The sequence below is a fragment of the Eleutherodactylus coqui genome, chromosome 10 (genome assembly GCF_035609145.1).
Source record: "Eleutherodactylus coqui strain aEleCoq1 chromosome 10, aEleCoq1.hap1, whole genome shotgun sequence".
Lineage (NCBI taxonomy): Eukaryota > Metazoa > Chordata > Amphibia > Anura > Eleutherodactylidae > Eleutherodactylus > Eleutherodactylus coqui.
The window spans coordinates 31,715,871-31,741,570 of NC_089846.1; the positions used below are offsets into that span (position 1 = coordinate 31,715,871).

Genomic DNA, 25,700 nt, shown 5'->3' on the forward strand with positions numbered 1-25,700 from the left:
TCCTTGATGACGAACATCCCAATTCAGAAAGACTATTATTAGAGACGATGGAAATAATGTCCATCAAGAGGTGACCTCTGACAAACCTGTCAGGCTGGGGCTGCTGCCAAGCTCTACGATTGCGGCGGGTAGACCTGTTTGCCTCGGTAATGCCCAATTTGACTGTTTACTTTGTCATTCAATTTTTGGATTGAGTGACAGATCTCAAGACAATTTAGTCAGCAATTTAGTCAACACTGCAAACCCCCAACATGTATAATTGGCTGAGAAGAACCTGCACATTACTCCCTAGGGAGGAGGATGACTGGCTGCAAATAACATTTGTGGATAAAAGTACTATCAGTCAGGAGAGAAAATCATTTTTCTCCAGGAGGTTGTTCAAGAGCCCCTATTATTATTAGAGCTTCTCCAGTAATAACCTACAGTATGTCCTGTCAAGGACTTGAGGACAGTTTTTTTTATCTAAACTTGTTCTGGCTGTAATGTGGTGAGAAGTACATGGAAGTTCATTGTCCTCAGGTATAAAAGGCCTTAGACCGCTCATCAACCATCAGAGCCATGGAACGCCTGGACTTGGTTAGCAAATTGCATTATACTAGAGACATGGGCAGCCAAATCAACCTAAACCACCCTTTCCATATTAGCATAACAGTAGAACCAGGCAGCATCAATGGTGCAGACCACAACAGCGACGTTTCGACTCCTTCATGGAGTCTTTATCAGCTTGATAAAGACTCCATGTAGGAGCCGAAACGTCGCTGTTGAGGATCCTGCTGAGGATTAAAGGTGTCCCTTTGGGATGAAATGGCACCATTGGTGCTGCCTGGTTCTACTTTTTTTCTGTTGATTGTTTCCTGGGTCTGGGTCTGATCCTTCCTTGGGCTTGCATCATAGATTACTCCACCGTATTCGGTTATTTTGGTGAGTTCTGCTGACACAATTTATTTTCTGACCCTTTCCATATCAGTTCTTTCAGGGTCAAATGGACAAAGATGGACGCTGAACTCTTTATTCTCCCAAAAACTGAAGTCCTATTATGTGCAGCAAGAATTCTTTTGCTGGATTGTCATGTCCTGCTTTCTATGCTCTTGAGGGTTCCTCAAGGACCTAAACTGGAAAAAAATTATATAAGGGCGCAGATCTAAGTGTAACCAATTAAAACCGATGGAGATTGCAAAAAAGTGACATAACTCCCACCCAATGTGGTTGTGTGATGTTGGGAACAATTCCAATGGCTCAAGTGTATCACTAATATCAAAGGTTAACTGCTGCAAGCCATGATGAGAGCGGGAAGGTTCAAATCCAAGGAACCTCAACCCACTTGCATGCTATGGAACTCCACAGAACATTACTTGAGGTTGCTACTTGTTAAACCTTCTATGAATAAATTATGACAAATGAGCTAACCTGATGAAGACCCCTTGTGAGTGGAAATGTGTTGCAACATGTTTTAATGGCACAATAAAATCATTTACATACTGGTTGTTGTATTGTGATAGTGCCATTTTAGAATTTCTTGTAGTTTATCCATAGAAGCTGTAACAAGCCAGATCCCTTAAGTGATGTTCTCTGGAGTACCAGGTTAAATCCTGTTATTGGGACATTTGCTAAGCAGTTGTTCACATAGCTGATTCATTAGAGTGGATCAGCTGACTTCATTGCTTAACCAACCTTGTTTGCGGAAGTTCCTTATTGGTGAGCCTCCCTTTAAGTATTCTTGGCTTCTGCAGTGTGGTTGCTGGTGATAGCAGTAATAATGTGCATTTATTTCACCATTTCTTGTTTAAGATCTTGTACCTTACTCTAGTCTAGCTTGTTCTTGTCAGTGTGATTTTGTTTCTATGGTTGTGTAGTCCAGTCAAGTTTCCTAGCCTCTAGTTTTTGTCTGCTAATTGTTTGTTTGTATCTGACTAGCCTTGGTTCATTATTCAACATGCTTGCTTGGCTTTTTTTCTGTGTCCTAGTGTCACAAATCACACACTTCAACCAATTGTCACGGATGGCGTTTTTTTGATTCTGACAGTCACCAACTTTTGACAGCGGCACCCTAGGCAGACCTGTAAGATCAATTTAGTTCCAGCTCCACGGATCCCAAACTGGCGTAAATGGAGCCCAAATCACACCCTGCAAGGCTTAACACACCCCAACACACCTCGCTGCCACCACTGACCATTTCCGACAGGGTGGTCAGCCACCACACAACCATAATTACCACACTTCGGAGTTATAGATCCCTTAAAGCATTCAAGGAAGAGCCTCTGCAGAGCCACATCCCTAACAGCTTTTTTTTCATGTCATCAAGAGGCAGGGTGAGTATATGCGTGGATCATCTGGATTGAACCCAAATTTAACATTTTGGCCATATTTCTGCAGGAGGCACTCCAATAAGGAAGATATGGCTGCAATGTTTAATATCTGGAATTCACCTCCACGTAGATACCAAACATGATATGCAACCAATGATCGTCTATGCATATAGGCAAGTCTGTGGGTTCTAGGGGTCACACAGCAATGGCAGTAACAGCACCAGTTCCACAATACCCTCTGGGACCTTCAGGTGACTTATTATACCCATTATTAATTTATCCCTTGAAAAATACTCTACCAAGGCATGTGCCAAAATGACTGTTTGGAATACAAGATGCAACAAATGCTTGGTGGGGAGGGGGTAATTAACATCCCCTTGTTATCTGGTAACTTTCTTGCCATCAGGATAAAAGACTTACTGGGACAAATGCGCATCAAAGACCTCTGCAGATGTGAGGGAGGGGGAATGAATATTGAGGAGTTCAACCCAGCTTTCCCCTAGTCCAGAATGATGGCAAGTTGACACGGAAAGCTAGGTGACCATTTACCAATATCATCATACCACACCTCGTGCCATCCATCCTCAGGGACAGTGTTTCAGACAGGGTCACCGATATGGATAACTGAGGGCTACTTAGGGACATTATTGTCTGTTGTTAGAGTCAGTGTCAAGTAGATATTAGGAAAATATATAAGGAGAGCTAACCTTACGGAGAGGATTTCTCTGGTTGAGATTTGTATTCCATACCATTTACTCCAGTCTTCACTGTCGATTTTATCATAACCTTCATCCTCATCATCTAGTCCCCCTTCATCTTCTGACCTGTCATCTATTCGTAAGTCCTTAGTTTATATTTTTATTTTCTATTGTGTTTATACATGCTACACTGTTCAGCCCTACTGTAAGTCCTGGGGATAGCTCAGCACTGGGAGACAAGGTTAATACTGAAAAGGCGATTGCTAAAGGTGAGGTCAAGTTCTGCCGTTAATTGTCCACCTGGTGTCCTTACAGGTCTCAGCAATGGCATCTCCACCTATTTAGGGCATATCCTAAGGATGTACAGTGTATTGTTGAACTAACACTACAAAGTGTGATGTTAACCATCAGATATGAGTTCTTGGCACTGCCCTATAATCTGAATTGCCAATCTGCCCTTAATTGTCCAGCTGATGTCCTTACAGGTCTCAGCAATGGCACCTCCACCTATTTAGGGCATATCCTAGGGATGTACAGTGTATTGTTGAACTAACACTATAAGGTGTGATGTTACCCATGAGGTACGAGCTCTTGGCACTGCCCTATAATCTGAATTGTCAATCTGCTCTTCCAGGGGGATTAAGAAATTCTTAATGAAATCAATGGAGGTCCATATAATGTATGAATGCATCCGATCCTCCAGACCTATTCCTTGCTAATAGATGAGATCTCTAAATAAGGGACCTCCACTATAAACTAACAATAAGGCACCTGAAAAATGGGTGTTCTAAGCAGACAATCTCTTTATGGACGACATGACTTATATAGCTTACGTACTCAGAGGAAGCGTATTTTACCGAAAACATAATCTGTCTTCATTATAATAAAAGTACACGAAATCCCCCGATTCTCCGTGAATGATTCCTAAAAACAATCCCCTGCTGTAATATAGGGAGGGCACCAATAAAAATGAAATAGCAAACATAGCAGGTAATATTCTCCAACGGCACAGGATAGCTGTGTATTATAGCAATAGGCCAAGTGACATTTATGGAGATGACATTTTTCCATAAGTGTTGTAACTGAAGTGTGCGGCTGACAAGACAGAACGCTATAATAACATAGTAATAAACAAGGACCCTATCAACGGAAATAAATTGACCAAGCGGCGAGCACTGCAAATTTGTAATCATAGGCGTGTATATCACATGCGGGATTGGGTTTACTGTCAGCTTTATAACATGAAAACATTACTTATATATTATGTACGGTGAAATTAGAAGAGGCATAAGGCACTTTTGATGGCAAGAATAAACTTCAAATCATGGCTGTTCTTGCCATGAAAATAACGGAAATCTCTATGAAATCTCACAAAGCCCCAATATAAGTCACTGGGGTACAGTTCAAATCCTGTGGACAGGGGATCCTGGCATGGGTTTTCACCACTTACCCCCAGAAATAAGGTGATTTTGGCCATAATTTCCAATGCAAGGCCAAGGAAGCAAAACTAAAAAAAACACTTTACTACTGCCTGTTTGCCAGTGCCGCCACCTCCAGGTAGCCGCCCTAGGCAATGGACCTCCAGTGCCTATTAGCAAATATGGGCCTGCTCACCACCCATTAAAATAAGTATTCAACCAACAAGGTTAGGCTCCCCTCTGTCCAAGAGGTTCCATTGCAGCTGCATGGGCTGCCTCTATAGGAAAGGCCTACACTGGCCAGTACATTATTCCAGATGGCTATTACAGAGCTCACACCCAAGCAGCTACTAATTACATCAGAACTACATTCTTCTCAAATTTTTCTTAGCAAGACATTTCTGTACTTGTACTTTCAGAGTTGCATATAGATGGGATCTACAGAAATTCACATGCTAGTTCACTTCAGGACTGCAGTGATGACTGGCACATTTATAGGCTGCGTGGGATGTAACTTCTGCATACGAATTGAAACTATATGTAATTCTGGGTGTGTGGAAAGTTAGATAAGAACTGATTTGGGCACTGTAATCATGTAAGCAGGTCCCTGGCAATCCACTATTGATGAATTATCCTGAAGATACAGGGGGTGGGTAAAAACATGGAAACAGCTACAAAATGCATGGGATTTTAATCATTAGCACTGAGGTGCCTTGCTTGGCTGAGAGCTTTCCTGCCAAATTTGTGTTTACTTCACCTCTTGCCCTGCTCTGGGTGGTTTTGGGAGACAGCAGCTGAGTGGCTCTAACCCCTGACCAATGGGACCTTGTTGCTCAGGCAGATGTTCACGTCTGTGTGGCAGCATCTGTCATATTACCTTCACTTAAAATCGGTCTCTACATGTCTCATTGATATAGGATTTATTATCCCATGTAACTTAAGGCATGCATATGGTATGGTGTTTCCATATTTTTGTCCACCCCTGTAGGTTATCAATAGGATGTGCCCAGAAAAAATCCTTTTAATGATCTACCAGCAAAAGCTCCCAATGTCCGAGCTAAGTGTATCCATAAGGGTCTGTTCACCCGAATTATGCCAAAAGAGTTTCTTTTTATTGTATAGAATAACATAGTAGACTTCTCGATTCCATAGAAATAATGTCCTGTGTATAAAAAATAGCACCTTAATGGTTAACAGGTGCTCCGTCTGTCATTCCCCTGCAATATGATTGCTTAGTTCTGTTACTGTATTTATGTTATAAGCTTGGTTCTGGGGCCATATTTATTCACTTATCTGTTCTGGTGTGGGTCTGCTATCTTGCCACTTTTTTGCACCAGTAGAATACAAGCTGAATGCAGTCAGACAGCTCATCATTCTTTTTATGATGGGAAGAGGGCTGCCCAAAAAGTCTGCATAGGATGCCCTCTAACCTAAGGCCAACCCTGAGTCTAATGGCTACCGGTGGTGGCTGTCATTCAACTTTATCTGTTAAAATGAAGGTACAGTAAGTAAAGTTGTAATTTGAATTGTATGATCGCAATAGGTATGGCTACGATCTGGGCACAACTACCTTGTAGGTATAGGAAAAAGAAGGGTGTGACTTATAGGAATAATATACACAAAATCAATAGACATTGAAAAGATAGGGGAATGATAGAACAGAGCAGAGAAGTACCTACCCTGTTTCCCTGAAAATAAGACATACCCTGAAAATAAGACATAGCATGATTTTCCAGAATTTTTGAGGATGCAAAATGATTTTTCAGGCTTTTTGAGGATGCTTGAAATATTAGCCCTATTCCAAAATTAAGCCCTGCTAACAGGTAATTAAAAAAGTCAATTTAAATAGTGTCCAGGCAGCTATACATGTAAAAAAGTTAAACCTTTTTGAACAAAAATTAATATAAGACACTGTCTTATTTTCGGGGAAACACGGTATGTATATTTGTATAGAGAAGGATGACAAGATAAATACGCTTCCTAGATACTTACTTCTAAGATGTGTGTGGGGGGGGGGTGAGGTGGGGGGTTGGCTTGCCTACTGTAGTTCACACATCTCATAATGGGCCTCCCCAAAAAGCTTGTCTTTGGGCAACTGGTTACTAGAAAATGTGATCTCCAAACCAGATCACCCCTCACATTTTTTCATTACTGTCCGCTAAACTACTTTACAATTTGACAATTAGTCCGGCATTAATAATCTATTCTGCTTCCTACTTCATCTTATAAAGTAATGAAACTTGAGCTCATTATTAAGAATAAATCAGGCATGAAAGTCCCAGCATGTGCGATCTCCTCCCACAACGGACATTGGGGGTCATGTAGGACACTGAAATCAGCAGTGTAAAATGCTTAGGCTTGCTGTGTCTTAGGAAATCAAGAATGCTGATGGATTTTTTTTAGGAGCGTATGTGCAGTCTCTATGAAAAAACAAAAAAATGTTTACAACTTCAGGAGGTAGCAAATTCTAACTTGAAGAGTAACTCTAAAGGCTATGGGGAACTTTTGTTCATTAAAAATCAATACACACATATCTTACTAAGTCACTCCAAAAAAGGATGCACTTATCTGTTTTTTGCATTGAGTTTTCCTTCTCATGCCTTTAGAAAGTCACATACTTGGTTTGCAGGCTCTCCAACATTCAAGTTTCTGGCTGGAGGGCATTCCCAGCACTGATCAGCTGATCTCTCTCATGAACAAGTGTCTCCCCTCCACTCTCCTCTTTCAGAGGCTGTGTAGCATGCCCACTCAATACTACACAGCTATCTCTTCTCTATCTCATCCTCTCTCTGAGTAGCTGCTGGCCACTCCCCCTTGCTGCTGGTAAGAGCAGAAAATTCACTCAGAGTGAATTACAGCCCTCTGTAATAGTAGCTTTCTCTGATCTCCTTCACCATCCCTCAGCCCTGTTATACAGCTCTTTGTAACAGCTCAGTGGAATGGCAGTGAATGAACATTCACAACACGGAATGGATCCTCCAGTCTGTATTGGCTATTATGTGAACTCTATACTGCTTGGCCCGTTGGGCACTATATGATATGATTGTTTGTACATTGTATTAGAGAGGATCAGAGACAATAGAGGGGTAGTGCAGAGGGCACTACCTGCGATAGAGAACGGTCTCACTAACATTACTGCAATTATTATTATTTTCTCCTATTCATATAGCACAAACATGCGATTCAACACAAAAGCGATCCCACTAGACCCATCTCATCAGAGTTGATAATTTACTGAATGTTGACAATGCTGATAGAGGATGGTCTTCAGGACTATACCATAAATCTTCATTACAGACAATGGATGCTATTACATTTAATGGGTACTGAAGCATTGTGGGTAGCATAGTATGCTTGCAGCACTGGGATCGTGGGTTCAAATCTGATCACAGACAACATCCGCATGGAGTTTGTATGCTTTTCCTATATTTGTGTGGCTTTTCTCCAGCTAATTTAGTTTCTACCCACACTATAAGGTTAATTGCCTTTCTATGACATTGACCCTACTGCATGTGTAAGATGCAGGGAAGGTGTTATGTTGGTGCCAAGCGCTCTTTAACAGGGCCCTTCCTAGCAGTCAATCTCACTGGTGTTGCGGATAGTCATAGCACCAGGTGGGTGCAGCTCTCTGATGACATGTTTGGCGTCATAGATGGGGTATGGTTTGTCTTGATGCTCGAACGCCTACAGCTGCTGTAGCCACTCATGTCTTAAAAAAATAAATAAAATCTATTTGTATAGTGCCAACTTATTCTGCAGCGCTCTCAGGTAATTTATTTATTACCCCCCACCAAGCTGGGTTCTCATTTTACTGACCTCAGAGACATGGAAGGAAGAGTCAAACATGAGCTGGCTACCTGAATCACACGAGGATTGAACTCGCAACCCTCAGGTCGTGAGCAAAAACTTAAGACTGCATTTCTGCTGCCTTAACACTCTGTGCCACAGGATATCTTCAAGAAGGGGAGTGAGCAAGGTCTTTCAATTCTTTACACTTCCCTCAAGCTTTTTCTGTTGCCATCCCTGGAGCAATTTTGAGCCAAGTCCATGGAGGGAAGTGCTTCTGTACTCCACCTACCACTGGGGGCACCCTCCTGCCTGCTACCCCAAAATGTAAGAAGCAGGTGAAGTCGGTATTATTGTATCTTGATGCCACCAAAAGCTAGGGGTTTGACAGGAGGAACGCCCCTCTCACAACCCCAGCTCCCGATTGGGCCAAGGCTGGAAGGTCCTAGTAGCAGAGAGTGCATTGATTTGTGCGTTCTCTGCAGGATTAGGGTCATGGTAACATTTCTTCTTTGGCTTACATTATGATCTGTACATGCTGCCATGTTATCGCTGTAACATGGCAGCAACAACGTAATAATATAAGCCTGAGAAGAAATGTTACCCTGACCCTAATGTCCCCCGCTCACACCTGCCACACTCACCGCTTGTGGTCCACCGCCGGGACTGTCAGCTCCCTGTTGGCCGGTCCCTCGCTGACAGCTGCGCCCTCAGCGCTTGTGCTACGCTGCCGGGAAAGCCGCATCAGGTGGGTGGGTAATCCCGCCGGCGTGTGCTCCTGCACTGTGCGGCCGCCGCTTACAACTCTCTCTCCCCCCGACCCTGCCGCCTCCCTGCAGCGGCTGGTTTCTCAAACTCATAGTGGGTGTGGGTGCCTGTGGCTGTTGTGCGGCACTTTCGGCTCAGTGCTACAACACTGAGCCAGGTTCCGCCTTGTGTCTCGGTGGTGATGAACCCCGCTGGAGCTGTGGCTGTGCGTTAGCACCAGGGCCCGCTGTATGTATTTTCTGTCAACTTTTAGTGGCCTTCCAGGACCTATTTGCCAGGCTGCTGTGCAGCCAATCAGTATCAGGGGGCGTCACTCCCCCTGTCAATCTTGGTTCCACCAGGACTTCCTGGTGGCGTCAAGATACAATAATACCAGTGAAGTCAATATTACCGGTGACACACTAGTCTGTCAACAGGCGGACAGCACTATCTGACTTGTCCCATGTCATAGAAAGCGTGAGGCTTGTCCCAATGCCATGAAAACCTGCAATGGGCGCAGCCACTTGGATTTCCAGGATTAGCAAGCTTCCCAGCTCCATTGTCAGAGACATAGACTTGGTTGCTGTTATCTCTGTTCAGCCCCAGTGCAATATAAGGAATAGAAATGAATAAAGGCATTACGTTCCCTACTTTCCCAACCCAATCTCATGCAGACCTTCCAATCTCAATGGTTGGCACAACGGTACTATTGTCTTAGATTTCAATGGTACAAAATGTAGAAATCAGAGCAAGAACTTCATGGAATGAACATAGACATCCTGTGTACATTACAAGCTTTAGATCAATGTTTGATGATATTAACACGAATGCAAAAAACGTACATAAAGCGATGATGATTTGCGCGTCTCTGCAGATCCCTGTTGATCTTTGCATAAATGAGGGTCTGCGTTATTAAACAAGATTATAGATATTTCTATCACGTCCGGGCATCAGCGTCTCCCCCAGGCCTCTTCTCAATGAAGCATTTCAATAGCAGGGAAACACTAATGACTGCCGCTCCGCCCACCGCACTCGCTCTCTGCTACCATTTTACTAATGCGTTTATTTCCTCGGAGCGCCTTCAAATTGTGAGCACATTGGAGCAAAAAGTATTTTTTTCTCCTTCAGCATGTGACAATAGGGTGAAAGCATCAAATTGGACAAAATGAGGAATCAAGAGCATACAGGGGGACTTTGGGTATGGGTAGTTATTTGACAGCATTAACCCCTTACTTACGTAACTTGCCAAACCTTACTAATTTTATTTACCGAAAGGCACTTAAGTCCATCATGCCTGGCTAAAAATGTTATATCTATCTTTAGTGAAGTTTCAAAAAGTCTGACAATCCAGAACTTTTTTCACAACAGAACTGCAATGTAGCATTGACTGTTTCCATAGTTATTGCGGTTTCTAGAAAAGCTACAATAAACAGGATTTTTAGCTTTTTGTGGATAATGACTGAAGAAGTCAACTTTAGGGTGAATTGTTCTATTTTTAAAACTTTTCCTTCCCTGAACTTTTCTGTGCTTTAATAATGCAAGAAGCAATTAAAAGTAGATGTTATGAGAACTTCGTGCAAGGCTCTGTTCACATGTCGTTTTTTTCGTTACACTGTAGGCATCAGGATTAGCAAACGTGGATTCATCAAGCCACCAAATGAGCTTCCAGCCAAATACTAGGTGACACCTGAGGTACCCTGGTCTTCAGCCTTTAACCCCACCAGTCAGGAAGTGGTCTTAGTACAGTGGCAGCAAATACGTACGGCCCAGCCTTGGTACCTGGGGTGTGTGAACAGGAGCATAGTCAGACAGTCTGGGTCGAGGCAAGCGGTACACTTCGACATGATAAACAAAGCCAGAGGTCAGAACATGGAAGGCAACTTCAGCATGGTAGTTATGGCCAGAGTTTAGGGCAGGCAGCAGACAAAAGTGTGATTGAAATCACAAGCTTGGGTCAGGAGTGGAGAAAAGGGACATACTCAAGGAAAAGCCAAAGTCCGAATAACTTCAGAGCACCTTGAGAAGACAAAATGAACCTCAATACTCAGGCACTTTCCATAGGAGGAAGATGCCTGATATATGCAGGGAACACTAGGGACACTTTAAAAAGTTGCAAGTTGGCACTTTAGGAGTGTAGCCAAGTGTGCACACGTGCCCTTTAGGCTGCAGCCAGACACAATGCAGATGCCAAACCCAGGTGTATGCTACAGTGGAGAACTGAGTGTGCACGGCGGCTGTCAAGAGAGGTGAGTTGGTGGCCATGGCTGAACACTGTACCAGGAAAATTACCAATGTATATCTCTGACATATGGCCGTTTTAATGAGTAGGCCCACCGCGTTTCCCTGCCTCTACCCGCCTCTGCTCTGCCACCTACGCCATTGTCCTTTCCTGAACACATTTCTGTGCCTTAAAAAATAATAAAAACTTATGTAAGAGGGGAGAGCAGTACCCCGCCCCCCTATTACTAGTGACAGCAGCAGCTTTAGCCATGCTAAGCTTTGCTCTCCCTGTGAGGCAAGGCAGGGGAATGCAGAGAAGGGAGAGAGCTGGGTGCCAGGTTTAGCTAAACGGCAGAAGATTCAGGGGCAGGAAGTGCCACAGATTGTCAGCGCTGTAAGTGATGGATGGAAGCAATACCCTCTGAATGATCCCGTAATTACTCAGTGCTACAAGCGCCATATAAAAAGACCAATTTCCGCTGCGCCACCAGGAGAAGACTGAAGGGATGGATGAACCCCACAGTACTGAGTGGGGATACAGATTTGCTGGACTAAAAGCAACAGGTGCCCCAGATTGTGTGAGAACAGAGCTGAGTTAAGAGGAGGCTGCAGGCTTAAGAGAGAACAGAAACCAAAGGCTGTGGTTGTGTGGTCTGGCACCCTGGAAGAGCTGTGCAGCAACAGAAACGAGACGGTGAGACTTGCTGTCACCATTGCCTGGAGGGGACCAGTTGTAGGGTCGCACTCCTAAGGTCTGGACAGCCTGGGTCACCCGAGGTTGAACCTCCTGTGCAATATATTATAAGTTAGATCGGCCTGAGTAAAGCCAATACATGTGCACATCTGTAAGGACAGTACATTAGCAGGCTTGTGCAAATCTCTAGTGCTTGAAACCGGGTCATGGACAGTATTATTATAAGAGACATTCTATGTGAATTTAGGAACCAACTTTTCTAAAAAGACTGCACTGGAGTGGCAATCATCAAAGTGAAGTTGTGCATTTTATTCTGTCTCATTAATTATCAGGTGTAATTGACATTGTCCATGAACTGTTATTATGTATAGAATATTATTATTCCAATGCTTTAGCTAGCGGTAGATAGCACTTAGGAACTCAAAAGTACAATTTCAATCACTTAACCATCATTATTAGAGATGAGCGAACGTACCCGTCCGAGCTTGATGCTCGTTCGAGTATTGGCGTGTTCGAGATGCTCGTTACTCATAACGAGCACCACGCGATGTTCGAGTTACTTTCACTTTCATCTCTGAGACGTTAGCGCGCTTTTCTGGCCAATAGAAAGACAGGGAAGGCATTACAACTTCCCCCTGCGACGTTCAATCCCTATACCACCCCCCTGCAGTGAGTGGCTGGCGAGATCAGGTGTCACCCGAGTATATAAATCGGCCCCTCCCGCGACTCGGCACAGATGCGTTCTGACATAGCTGAGGGAAAGTGCTGCTGGTGCCGGAGCTGCTATAGGGAGAGCGTTAGGAGTTATTTTAGGCTTCAAGAACCCCAACGGTCCTTCTTAGGCCATAGAAATCGCAGATCGCACCTATCTGCGATCTGCGATTCCTGTTCTCTTCTCTATATGCGCTCAATGGGGCCGGCGGCAGCAGCGCCGACCCCATTGAGAACATATAGAAGACAAATCATTCTTCTCTGCCACAGCTGTAACAGCTGTGGCAGAGAAGAACGATGTTTGCCCATTGAATTCAATGGAGCCGGCAATACAGCAGGTTCCACTGAAAGCAATGGGCTGCCGGCGTGCGCGGGATGAATTGTCAGGAAGGGCTTAAATATATAAGCCCTTCCCTGCAATTCATCCAGAAATGTGTTACAATAAAAATATATACCGGCGTATAAGGCGATGGGGCGTATAAGACGACCCCCCAACTGTCACCTTATACGTCGGGAATACAGCGGAGCAAAAAATAAAAATCATTACTCACTTCCCCCGGCGTTCTGCGGCGCTGCTGCAGGCTGTCGCTCCCTCCTGGTCCCTGGCAGAGCATTGCTTTCTGGACGCAGGGCTTGAAATCCCCGCCTACAGAAAGCTACTGTGATTAGCTAACACACGCCGTCAGCCAATCACAGCCATTCAATGACATCATTGTCATTGGCTGTGATTGGCTGAAGGCACGTGTGTTTTCTGGAGGCGGGGATTTCAAGCCCTGCGTCCAGAAAGCAATGCTCTGCCGGGGACCAGGAGGGAGCGACATCCTGCAGCAGCGCCGCAGAACGCCGGGGGAAGTGAGTAATGATTTTTATTTTTTGCTCCGCTGTATTCCCGGCGTATAAGGTGACAGTTGGGGGGTCGTCTTATACGCCCCGTCGCCTTATACGCCGGTATATACGGTATATTTTTTTTATTTTTACACATTTCTGGATGAATTGCAGGGAAGGGCTTCTATATTTAAGCCCTTCCCGACAATTCATCCTGCGATCGCCGGCAGCCCATTGCTTTCAGTGGAACCTGCTGTATTGCCGGCTCCATTGAATTCAATGGGCTAACATCGTTCCTCTCTGCCACAGCTGTTACTGCTGTGGCAGAGGAGAACGATCTTTATGCTGACAGTGCGGGGGGCACTCTTGCCGCTATTGTGGCTTAATAGTGGGACCTGGGAACTTGAGATGCAGCCCAACATGTAGCCCCTCGCCTGCCCTATCCGTTGCTGTGTCGTTCCCATCACTTTCTTGAATTGCCCCGATTTTCACAAATGAAAACCTTAGCGAGCATCGGCGATATACAAAAATGCTTGGGTCGCCCATTGACTTCAATGGGGTTCGTTACTCGAAACGAACCCTCGAGCATCGCGATAATTTCGTCCCGAGTAACGAGCACCCGAGCATTTTGGTGCTCGCTCATCACTGATCATTATCCTTTTATTTACTGTTATTTACTTGTTCTACAATAAATTCTATTCATTTTAGTTACTCCATCTGCTACATCATGTCCCGAATCCCGTGTTTCAACACCATCACCCGCAACACTCACCTATCCAGATATTTGCGGTGCGCCCTTATATACAATATAGCTGGGACCTTACTGAACTCTGTGGGCTTCTATGGTTGCATATAATCCTCCAGAGCTGGACATGACTTTGTCTAATAGAGGGTGGTCCATAGAGAACTACACCCCCATCTACAACCCCAATCACAAAGTTGAAGTCTTGGTTGCTTGAAAATTGACATAAGATGAACTTTTTTTGGAGATGCAACTGACCCCTGGATATCCCTATGTTTCTCCAAGGTTTCTCCAGTCCATCTTTCCATGACCTATTTGTCTAGTCCTGACCCGAAGCATCATGTTCCGGGCTGCATAGTGGAGATACCAATTGAGAGGCCTGGAGTTATAAGAAACAGAAGGACTGAACCGATGAAGACACTAAAAACATCTGTATGGAAATAATTCCTCGGGCGAACTCAAATAGGTACATTTTTCTTTTCAATAGAGTTATGAAAGGAACTTGTAAGTACATAACAGGTGTGAAAATGATCCGTTCCTTCTCCGCATTTCACAAACTTTTCTGCCTACACAATAGATGAAGATTTCACGCTGAACCTTCAGATGACATTTTTCCCCACACAATAAATTGCTGCTGTTATAAGTGCATCCTTCAGGAAATGTACCCATCAGCCAGCATACAAAAAACGGCAGAGTACTGGAAATCTACCAAAAAGGGACTTTACTCGGCTCTGCTCCGTGCCAAGAGCAGACGGATGTCGTAAAGAAGACCCATTATCGGTCGGAGACCTAATAAACCGATCATTGTAATGGTATAGGAGGGGTAGCCCATCTATGGCGCACATTGTCCACTAGGCTATGTTTTACGAATGTGAACAAGTTATTTTTTACTATGGAAGTAGCGGTATTTTCCTTTCATTTGCATCTTGTTTTATGTATATTTTTTTTAGGATACATTGTGCAGACCCAACGGAGAAAAGGGTCTAGAATATTTGGGATGGTTCGGAGACCAAGAAGGCTGCTGTTGCTGTCAACCTCCATCTACGTTGTTTCTGGTTGTTGCCAATTAGTTACCATTTGAATGAAAGTTGAGTAGCTCAAAGTGTCATATGGAACTGTTGAGATTACCTCTCAGCTACACAAAGGGCTAAGAGACAATCCTGTGATCAGGCATTTTTTTCAAAGTCTCCCACCATCACAATGGCCATATGTCCGGACATTGAGTGACGCAACACCCCGCAGGAGAGAAAAACCGATCCAGCATCTGAAGAACTGGAGAGTCTGGTAAACCCATCTAGCCAAGTTCCCCAACAGTCTAGTTCTGAATTCTGAAGGGCAACTGCTTGCCCCAAACCTCCTTCATTAGTATGTAATTAAGGCTAGATTCGCATCTGAGTCTGAGACTCCATTCAAAGCCCCTGTCGCAGATCTCTGTTAAAATCCCTGACAAAATAATGCAGCATGATGCACTATTTCATCCGGGGAAATGCTGGAGGACAGAATGAAAACAAGATAGCCTTCATTGTGGACAATGAGGTCCATCCAGTACTTCTTGGTTTCACCATTGGTTGGATGGATCTGGCATTCCATTTTCCATGACGGAGCAGAAAAATGGAATACCAAACACTGGTGTAAATCCAGTTCAAAGGGGTTGTCTCACGATGACTCAGGTTTATGCATCATACTAATATACAAGGGGTGGACAAAAATATGGAAACACCATAATAAATGCATACCTTAAGTTACCTGGTATTATAAATCATATTTCAATAGGACCGGTAGAGACCACTTTCAAGTGGAGGTAATATGACATATAATTGGTCAATGGGTTTGAGCCACTCAGCTGCTGTTACCAGCCGGCTCCCAAAATCACCCAGAGCAGGGCAAGAGGCGAAGTAAACACAAATTTGGTGAGAAAGCTCTCCACCAAGCAGGGGTCAAAAGGGCAGCTTAGTGCTAATGATTAAAATCCCATGCATTTTGTATGGTGTTTCCATATTTTTATCCACCCACTATATATAAATATATCTCTATACAGTATGTAAGAAAAGTCCGTTTTTTTTTCCCCAAGCCAAGATAATTCATTCTTCATTTCCTTTCTCCTTCAACACATTTCAAAAGTTGTGGTCCGCCACTTCCAAAGTCTTCAGGAATGTAATATGGACAGACGTCGACAGCACAACATAGCCCTTCCATCTGCCATCATTTCCAGCTGGATACGCGGCTCCCCTACAGAGCTGCGATTAATTGGTAGCCTGTAGGATGTAAATACTCAATTCACTTACAGGACAGGGAAGCCTCAGGCTAAATGCACATTAATCTTAATATGTTAATTTTTTTTTCTCTCTCTGCCACTCAAAATGTCCATATGAGTGATAGGCGAGGAAGATGAGCGTTACTTACTCAACAACCTCCTCCTCCATGTTTTCTGCTCCATTTCTTCTCAAGCTAAACCATACAATTGTCAGTCGTAAAACCAAATAATAGTTTAAGGAACGTCATATTTGTTCTTGCCTTATTATCTTATAAAAACACATTTGTTATGTTCCACAATTGCCCTAAAGAGAAGCTGTCAGGTTCGAGATAACTCACTCTTTACATAGTCTAGTACAAAAGGTGCATGGTAATGAAATGCAGAAAGGTACATGAAAAAGAAGCCTTGCGTGTCCTTTATGTGAAGATTGCTTCCATTGTGCGCTATATATCAACTTGGTATAATTTGTTCCTTTGCCCCAATGTAAATTGCTATCACTGCTGTGAAGACTTTTCCTCCTGAACACCTTAAAGAGACTCTGTCAACCAGAGGCGTAACTTGAAGCTCCTGGGCCCTAATGCAAAACCTGTAACGGGGGCCCCAACTATAATGCTTTACTCATAGTACTGGGCTCCCTATATGGAGAAGAGAGGCCTTATGGGCCCCCTAAGGCTCCTGGGCCCGGGTGCAACTGCATCCCCTGCATCCTCTATAGTTACGCCCCTGCTGTCAACTACTTTTAGTCCTATAAACTAAGCTTATGGGCTGAAATTAGGTGACTTGCTAAGTCCAGAATTGTGTTATACTTACCTCTCCTGTCGTTCTCCCGGTGTCAGCACTGAAAGTTACTACTCAACGCATTGATAGGCGCTGCTAAGTAGTCCACCCGTTCTAATTTTATAATGGGCGGACTGCTTAACAGCGCCTATCAATGCACTGCAGCTTCCAGCACTCACACCGGGGGAACAACGGGGAAGGTAAGTATAACACATACATCCCCGGACTCAGTGGGTCACCCACTTTCAGCCCATAAGCTTAACCTAAAGGGCTAAAAGTAAGGGACAAATTCCCTTTAATCTTCTGAACTACTGCCTTTGGAAACCAGAATCCCATAATCTACACAAAATAGGCACTTTATTAGAAATACTCATCTAGTAGCACGTTGGACCTCTTTTGGACTTCATTTCATGGTGGCGTCCATCCACAGATATCAGAGGACCCAGGATGTGCAAAGAAAACTTTATCCACCATTACTCCACCTCCACTAGTCTCAAGTGTTGAACACCTGATAGGAGGGGGTTCATCAATTCCTGTCACTTTTCATCAGCATGGTGCTACAAAATCTGGATTCATCTGATCAGGTGATTTTTTTTAGTGCCCGATGATCTATTTTTTGTGCTCTTTTCGCATGGAAGTCGTGCCTTTCTGTTACTCTTACACAGAAATGTTGCTAAATCTTGTCATTTGCTTTAACAGCCCATCTGTGCCAAGAAACGACAAGTTACGTGTTCAGATACATTAGTTGGACTCCCAGTGTTGCATTTGACTGCAATTTGCTTGACTGTGCAGTGGCTGTTCATCTGAACAATTCTTGACATCCTCCTTGACCCCTTTCGTTGATGATGTGGTTACATGCCTGGGATCCTCTTTTGCTGGATGTTTCTTCTCAATCACACCATTCTCGGCATACTCTCCATACCAGTGCATGAGAAAACCCCACAAAGTTGGCAGAGTGTGAAATTCCGGCCCCAAGTAGTCGATCACTGATGATCAGGCCTCGTTGGAAGTCGCTCAGATTGCTGGATTTTCCCATTCTGATGTGAATTTACACTGAAACTGATTCACGGAGAACTTGTCACTTGACTTTATGCTGCACTCCGGGGTCACTGGACTAATTTTTATACTGGGAAGCTCCATTCACGAAAGAGCCGGTGTCTTGAATAAAGTAGTTTTTCAGCGTTCATCATATTTTATTTAAAGCAGAAACAAGATTAATTTACTTGATATATTTCAAAGTCAAACTTTTTCAAAGATCTGTGAAGTTATGACTGCATTTCTAAGCACCTCTAATTGCACAGTGGTGTCACATGTGGCCTTTTTCAGGTTCCCATTGCAGGCATTTCATTAACTTCATTACGATTACATTACTGACACATCTAATCTAAACAGGTTGTTTGGCTGATTGGAGTCACTCTGTATCCTACTTGCTTTTAATTAGTTATCCAACATGTATAATTTAAATTTGTCAGTAATTAAAGAAACGCGTCAGCTTCTCATGCACTGTTAAATACCTTTCCTGACCTTGCTTCACCTAACAAAGTGAAGTAGCCTGAAGCAGTGAAATGCATATGTTGTGGTTCATAATGTATTAAGGGAAACAGCATTTCCCAACAGATAACAATTCTTAAATACATACTCCATCAATCTAGCAATCCGGTATTAATCCTGTAGCAACGCATAATAACCTTGCCTGAGACTACAGGCAGGCAGATCCATTTTAAAGGGAACCTGTCTTCAACTATAAGCACCATAAACTTAGTTACAGTGCTTATAGTTTAGGTGATGTGGAGTCCGGGGAGCTGTGTGTTATAGTCACCTGCTTCCCCGTTCCTCTAGGGTCTCCCAGCAAAAGTCAGCATGCACACACCAGCTTGACTCTTTTCAGAAGGCTGTGCTCCCACATTTCCATTCACCTCTATGGGAGTGGGCACGCACAGCCTTCTGAAAAGAGACACTCTGGTATGTCTTGGTGGAAGGGGTTAAATTCATTAATACACACATGAGCTGCCATCTGCTCTGAGACTCTGACCCTTTGAGTCACTGTGCAAAGCTGACCCTAGTCTCTGGGCAAGGATGACAATATAGACTGACTGTATGTATGTATGTGTATATATTTGTTGCCCACAAGGCTAACTTGGTCTTATTTGGTAAGCTATTCACACTGGTCAAGACCTCTTATTGCAGGATCTGTATGGCCCAATTATTAATAACCCCCCACCCGACATGGCCCTACTTGGTAGTAGAACTCGTCTGTGCTCAGTGCATGTTTAGGGCTGCTGGCACCAGCTCCTAAAACTGCGGTCGGTGGAAGGAATTAAATTCATTAATACTCACACATAAGCTGCCATCTGGTCTGAGGTTCTGATGCTTTGAGCGATGTTGCAGAGCATAACTTTTTCAGCCCTCCCTCCAGCTTCAGTGATTGCTGTACAGTGTATGCTGGAGCTGGGGAAAAGAGTTAAGGAGCAGCACAGAGACTCTGAGTGTCAGAGACTTAAGGCCCATTTACACGGTGCGATGATTGCTCAGAAATTGCTGAAAAGCGATCGTTTGAGCGATAATCGTTGCGTCTAAAGGTGTGGCCATCGTGCACTTTTCGTGCACTGCTAGCTGATCGTCAAAATCAGTCCAACCTAAAAATCATCATTCAGCCTTATCAGCATTTTTCCGCGGGTAGTGCTGATAGCATTGTTTCCCGCTGGAGAACAAAAGAACTGAAAGCAGATAAGAGCCCTCCAGCTTTCAGCTAAGGCTTCATTTGCACACTTAATTGCTCTTAAGTAGCTGAGTAGCTACTTAAAAGTTTATGCAAAATGATCGCTCAAAGCTGTCACTCAAACTGTTGTTTGAGCGATCATCGCTCCATGTAAATTGGCCTTTAGACCAGACAGCAGCCAGTGTGTGAGTGCATATTAATGAATTTAACCCCTTCCACTAGTTGAAATTTTAGGAGCTGTGCCCAGCAGCACCCCCTTCATCTTGGTGGAGTGATATGCCCCATGCAGTCACACAGGTCATATACCCCAAAGACTGTCCTCAGTGACTGTTTTTAGACCTATCCTGCTCAGAGACAGCGAATAGGCTCCTTTAGCCCCTCTTGTGGTCTCATCACACACAATGGAGGGGGGGGGGGGGTGAAGAATCTACATTGACTTTTAAAGCTTCCTTTTCCCATACTAATTAGAGATGTGGCGCAGCACTTAGCCCCCAAACACTCACCATTATGGCAGCATCTGGTGGTGAGTGGCCCCGCACTAACATCTGCCATCTCCTCATGTGACACTAACAAGGTCTAACAGTCCTCATGCATGATGGCTAACAAAAGTGCAGAAACAAACAAAGCTTGCCAAGTACCACTGTAGCAGTCATTAACTTAAGTGGCACATCATGAAAACGTAAAAGGGTTGTCCAGTTGTAAACTACTGATGGTCCATCCTTATCATAGGCCATCAGTAGTAGATCAGCAGGAGTCTGATCAGCTGTTTTCCAGGTGATATGCACATGCACTGAGCTGATTTCTACAGGAAGCAGACAGCTCTGTTCCTACTACAGTGGCCAGGCTTGATATTACAGGCAAAGTTCCTATTTGTTTCAGCAGGATCTTAATCTTCAATACCAAGCCTGGCCACTGCAGTAAGAATGGAGCTGCCTACTTCCTGCAGAAATCGGCTCAGTACACAAGAGCACCAGGCTGGCAAACACCTGATTGAGAGGGAGCACCGGGTGGATAGACCATTAATATTTTGCTACAGATTAAAGGGGTTGTCCAGTTGTAATGTATCACATCGTAATCATGTTCTTACAACACGTTGTCAATTAATTAATGATTGCTACTTCTGGACATTAAACTTGAAATAAACATGTCAGCACCAAATCTCTCAAAGTGACATACGCAATATTTTATTGAGAGGGGAAGAATATAACTTTTGCTTACCCTTCTCTCTTACATACTGTATTGTATAGTGTTTCGGTTGAAGGCACCTCATTGCTATTCAGTGTCCAGCAGTCTCTTCTCTCTATATATATTTGCTTTTTTAGCAGGACTATGGGTGTTTTACAAGCCGTCAATTTTCTTACCAGGAAACCTGATCTCCTAAGGTGATGATATGCCCATTCAGCGTATCACGAGAGTGAATTGCACTTTCCCGGTGTGAAGAGGAAGCAATGATTTCCGCTCTCTCCTGATAGATGCTGACTGAGTGCATATTCACTGTAGAGCTGCTTGGTTTCCTGGTAGGACTCACTTACTTCCATTCGATTTTCCTACGATTTTCTGAATACACCTTTTATGCAGTGTCTTTACGATTATGTCGCCTACAGAAGAGGGCGCAGTGACTGGGCAGAGTGTTTCTGGTGGGCAACTACAGGCCAAGTCCCATTGCAGTAAATGGAACTAAGCCTGCAGTACCATGTCAGGCCACTACACATTCTATGGGGTTGCCTGCTTCTAGCAACAGAGTAGCTTTGTACATTGAACACTGGTCTTAGTGATCAACTAAGGATCGGGACTGGGACCAGGTAATGAACTCCTGTCCATCAGCTTCATAAGCTATCCGAAGTATAGGTCATCAATCTTAAATGTGAAATATCCCATGTAAGTTTGCCCCCAGACAGCAACTTTGAGGAGCCCTCTAGCGGGTGCATTTTCGTACATCATGTTTGCTTTTTACAGGAATCTGCAATTATCCCCAGGAAGGGTTAAATGGCAGCAAATCACTTCAAAAAATTCACACAATAAATGCCTGTTTTAGAATATTTACAATAAACTTTATTATTTAAAATATCAAAAACACAACTGAGTCACTCTCATTGCCCTATCAGGCTCTACACTGCTCATTGTAATACAGAGCACCTGCTCTGAAATGTTCCGTGATGAGGTTGCCCCTTTCAGGGCGGGTGCGCTGTATTACAGTGATTAGTGGGTTGTGTTTGTGATATTTTCAACAATTACTGATGCCAGTAATTGTTTAAAATACTGATGCCGAGTCAAAGAAGTCCATTTAAGCAGCAAAAGTGACTATACAATGCCTATTCTGCCATATGCATGATTTTTACATGATGTAATTATATTCATCTTTGTAGAATTAGATAAATGGACTAGATTAGAATAAGTAACAGTGCTGACAGGTTTGTCAGATCTGATTTAATGATGGTGAGGAGACTAACATATGGGGAAGGTGGGACTTGAATAATGAAGAATAATAATGTATGGTAAGCTGAATGATGAAAATGTAAAGACATTTGAGCACAATTTGTGAGCGTAAGCATTGAGAGTTTTTTTGGCAACCGAGTAAATATTTGTGAATTGTTTTGCAGATACGATTGTTTTCTTAGAGGAGGGGTCACTGAGCTGAGTGATGTATAGTTTTCTATGATTTTATTCAGTATTTCCATGTGAAAAGTCCTTTAAGAGCTGCCAGGACTTATAAAGAGAGCCTGAGAGTTCCGCTTCCCCGCCCGTACATAGTGATTGGCAGCTTGTATGAATTTGCATATAGGAGGGCTGTCAATCACTGTGCAAGGGCGGGGAAAACAGGACTCTCAGGCTCTCTCTAGGAGTCCTGGCAGCATTTATACAGATTTGTATATGGCAATACTGAATCAAATTATATATATATATATATATATATATATATATATATATATATATTCCGATAGAAACCTGACAGATTGTCCCTTCTGAGAATGTGGCCCTCAGAGCGAACAGCTGATTGTCCTCAGTTTTGCATTGGGCACTTCCCAGCAAACAGCTTATTTTGCCAAAGGAAGTCTCAGCTAGGTAGGCTATTGCAAGGGAAATGTGATGACCATTTAGGTGACTGTGATACAAGGACTGGTCAAAGTCTGCCAGAATGCAGCTGCTCATAAATCCCTTATACAATAATTGGGCACAAATGGTCTTCTGAATATTTGTTCACCTTACCATTGGGCCATGTAAAAGGGACAATGATTAGCCAAGAAATGCTTGTGTTTCAGGAAGCATAAAAATAATCGCTGATCGGCTATACTTCTCCCCAGGTAGATGTACAGCCGGCCTATGAGGACAACCAGTCATACTAATAATTATTCGTCCCCATAGCAGCAACTCTTGGGCCATGCAAATTAAAAGTAAATGAGTGCCATTCATCATGCTTGTTGGTCGGTCCTCATTACACTGGGTCGAGAATCAGCCCATGCAAGAGGAACCTAAAAGAGCAGCTTTCCATTTCAGTTTATAGAAGGAAAGCATGAGCAGAGGACCCCACTGTATGACGGCGTATAAACTAGGATTATGTTCTGAGCACAAACCGTTTGGTACATCCAAGCTGGACACAAAACTCCTCATCTAGATCAGATATAATATATTGTCCTAAAAGGATAGATGTAAATACACTAGATACTAATGCGGATAACTCAATATTAATATAATGAAAACAAAAAGTGGGGAGAAAAGGAAATCTGAGCCTTAACTATTAATGCGTGGAGACCCTACCTAAAAGAGGAGCACTCACCCTGATGAGGGTGACCTCACATCAGGAACCTGGGGTGACCTAACACTCTCCCTCATTGGAAGCAGGGATAATGGTGGCAGTTTTGCTTAATGATATATGTAGAGTTTTATGTTACATAAGCACTCTATGAAATAGATGGTACATCAATGCATACATAGCTACAAGTCAGGACATAGATGTAACAATGGCCAAGATTATACTTAAACCAGATTGACTCATCTGAACTGTGCAACAGGATGTGACCTGCCGACATGAGCAGAAACACCTTCAAGCTAGAAGTATAACTGGCGTCCTTTGTGAGGAGGAGACGGAAAATAAGTACAGACAAGCACTGATTGGTCAGATGAGACACTCCTCCCAGACAACCAATCCACCCACACACCATCAGAGAACTGCTCATGTCTGCATCCAACTCCAAAATGACACTGAGCATGTGCCACGTGTGTCCCGATCTGACACAGCCAGTGAGCCATCACACCCTTTAAAAGGGAATCTACTGTTTTATGTAAAAATAATTGTTCCAATACACCTTGATAATAGACAGCAGGGGTGTAACTATAGGGGATGCAGAGGTCGCAGTCGTTACCATGCCCAGGATCCTTAGGGGACCCAAAGGCCCCCCGTTACATACCAAGACACCAGTATTATAAATGGCACATGGTAGATAGGGGGCCCTGTTACAGATTTCAGACCGAATATTTAATTCACAGTATAGTAACCAAAAGCCAAGAATAACATAAATTCTTTCAACTAACTGAAACTAATCTTGAGCTGTACGCAATCATGAATTTCCATACAATAGATTACCCCCAGTGTGTACAATCCATCAGTCCAAATTAGGGAAGCACAACAGATGTATTAGGCCAATGCTTAACATTCAGATGTGAGTACAGCCGTGTAATAGAATACAATATCATAATGGAAGACCCTTATCCCTTATGAAGATTTAATTGACAGTCACTGGGTGTCTTCATCTGCTGCATAACAATATAAATACAGCTATCATCACATCCCATTAAGACCAAGCAGACTTAGCTCTGTGATACATGTTCTTAGTTGCCACGAAACTCCCTTTGAAAAGCAAAGATTACAATCGAGACATCTATAAGAATAAAGCTTCATCCACTTCTCCGAAACGACAAAGACTAAATCCTTGTGTGTACAGTAAGATAAATCCGACAGTATTTTCCTAGTGCAGGTTACTATGAAGCCATCACTCCTCCATACTAATCTAGCCAAGAAATCTGTCCTCTCACCGACAATCAATTGCTCTATTCAACGCTAACCTTCAGCATAATGAACGAGTGCTCCCAGCCACCGAGATACCAGAATAGATTCTCTAATTACAACAGGACCTTCCTTACCCTCAATAAATTAAAATCTCCCATCATCAGCATCGTCTCTACAGGGTAGATATTGGAGAATTCCCATTTCACTGTAATAAATAACAGTGGTTCATCCACTCTAGGAAATGAAACGTAATCAACGCCTTCCTCCCCAAATCATTTTCAAGAGATGGCTGAAATCGTTCAAAAATCTGTTAGCTATATCAAGAGTCTATGTTACGGTCAATGGAGAAAAGCCAATACCAGTAATTACAGATATTCTACATATTACATACTGTATATAACTAATAACATCTTTTATAATCAACCAGACACTGTAACACAGTTGGTGTGGATCTACTGTTTCGCTGACTGATCTAGCTTTGGGCTTCTATAAGGGGTCCCCTGGTTTTCACCAATTGTGATCGATCTGGTCTTCGTTGCAGGCAACACCCAGGTCATTTGCCCAAGATTAGTCTCAGTGCAGTGATAGCTGACCCACTGGAACATGGTATCAAAGGAGCAGGCAAGGATGTAGTCAGTATAATGGGGTGAAGTTGGGGCAGGTAGAGTTCATGCAATATAGTAAATCAGACTGGAAGTCAGGGCAGGCAGCAATTAGGCAAGACATAGAAAACAAGCTAAGGTCAGGATAGAAAGAGTTAGGGAAAGCTGGGTACACAGTCAAGGGTCAAACTGGGTA

General features: G+C 43.4%; 1 protein-coding gene across 1 annotated transcript in view; it reads right to left on the minus strand.

Moving 5' to 3' along the window:
* Positions 1-25,700, minus strand: part of PDZD4 (PDZ domain containing 4) — a 138,121-nt gene that overhangs the window by 40,155 nt on the left and 72,266 nt on the right. The window lies entirely within an intron of this gene.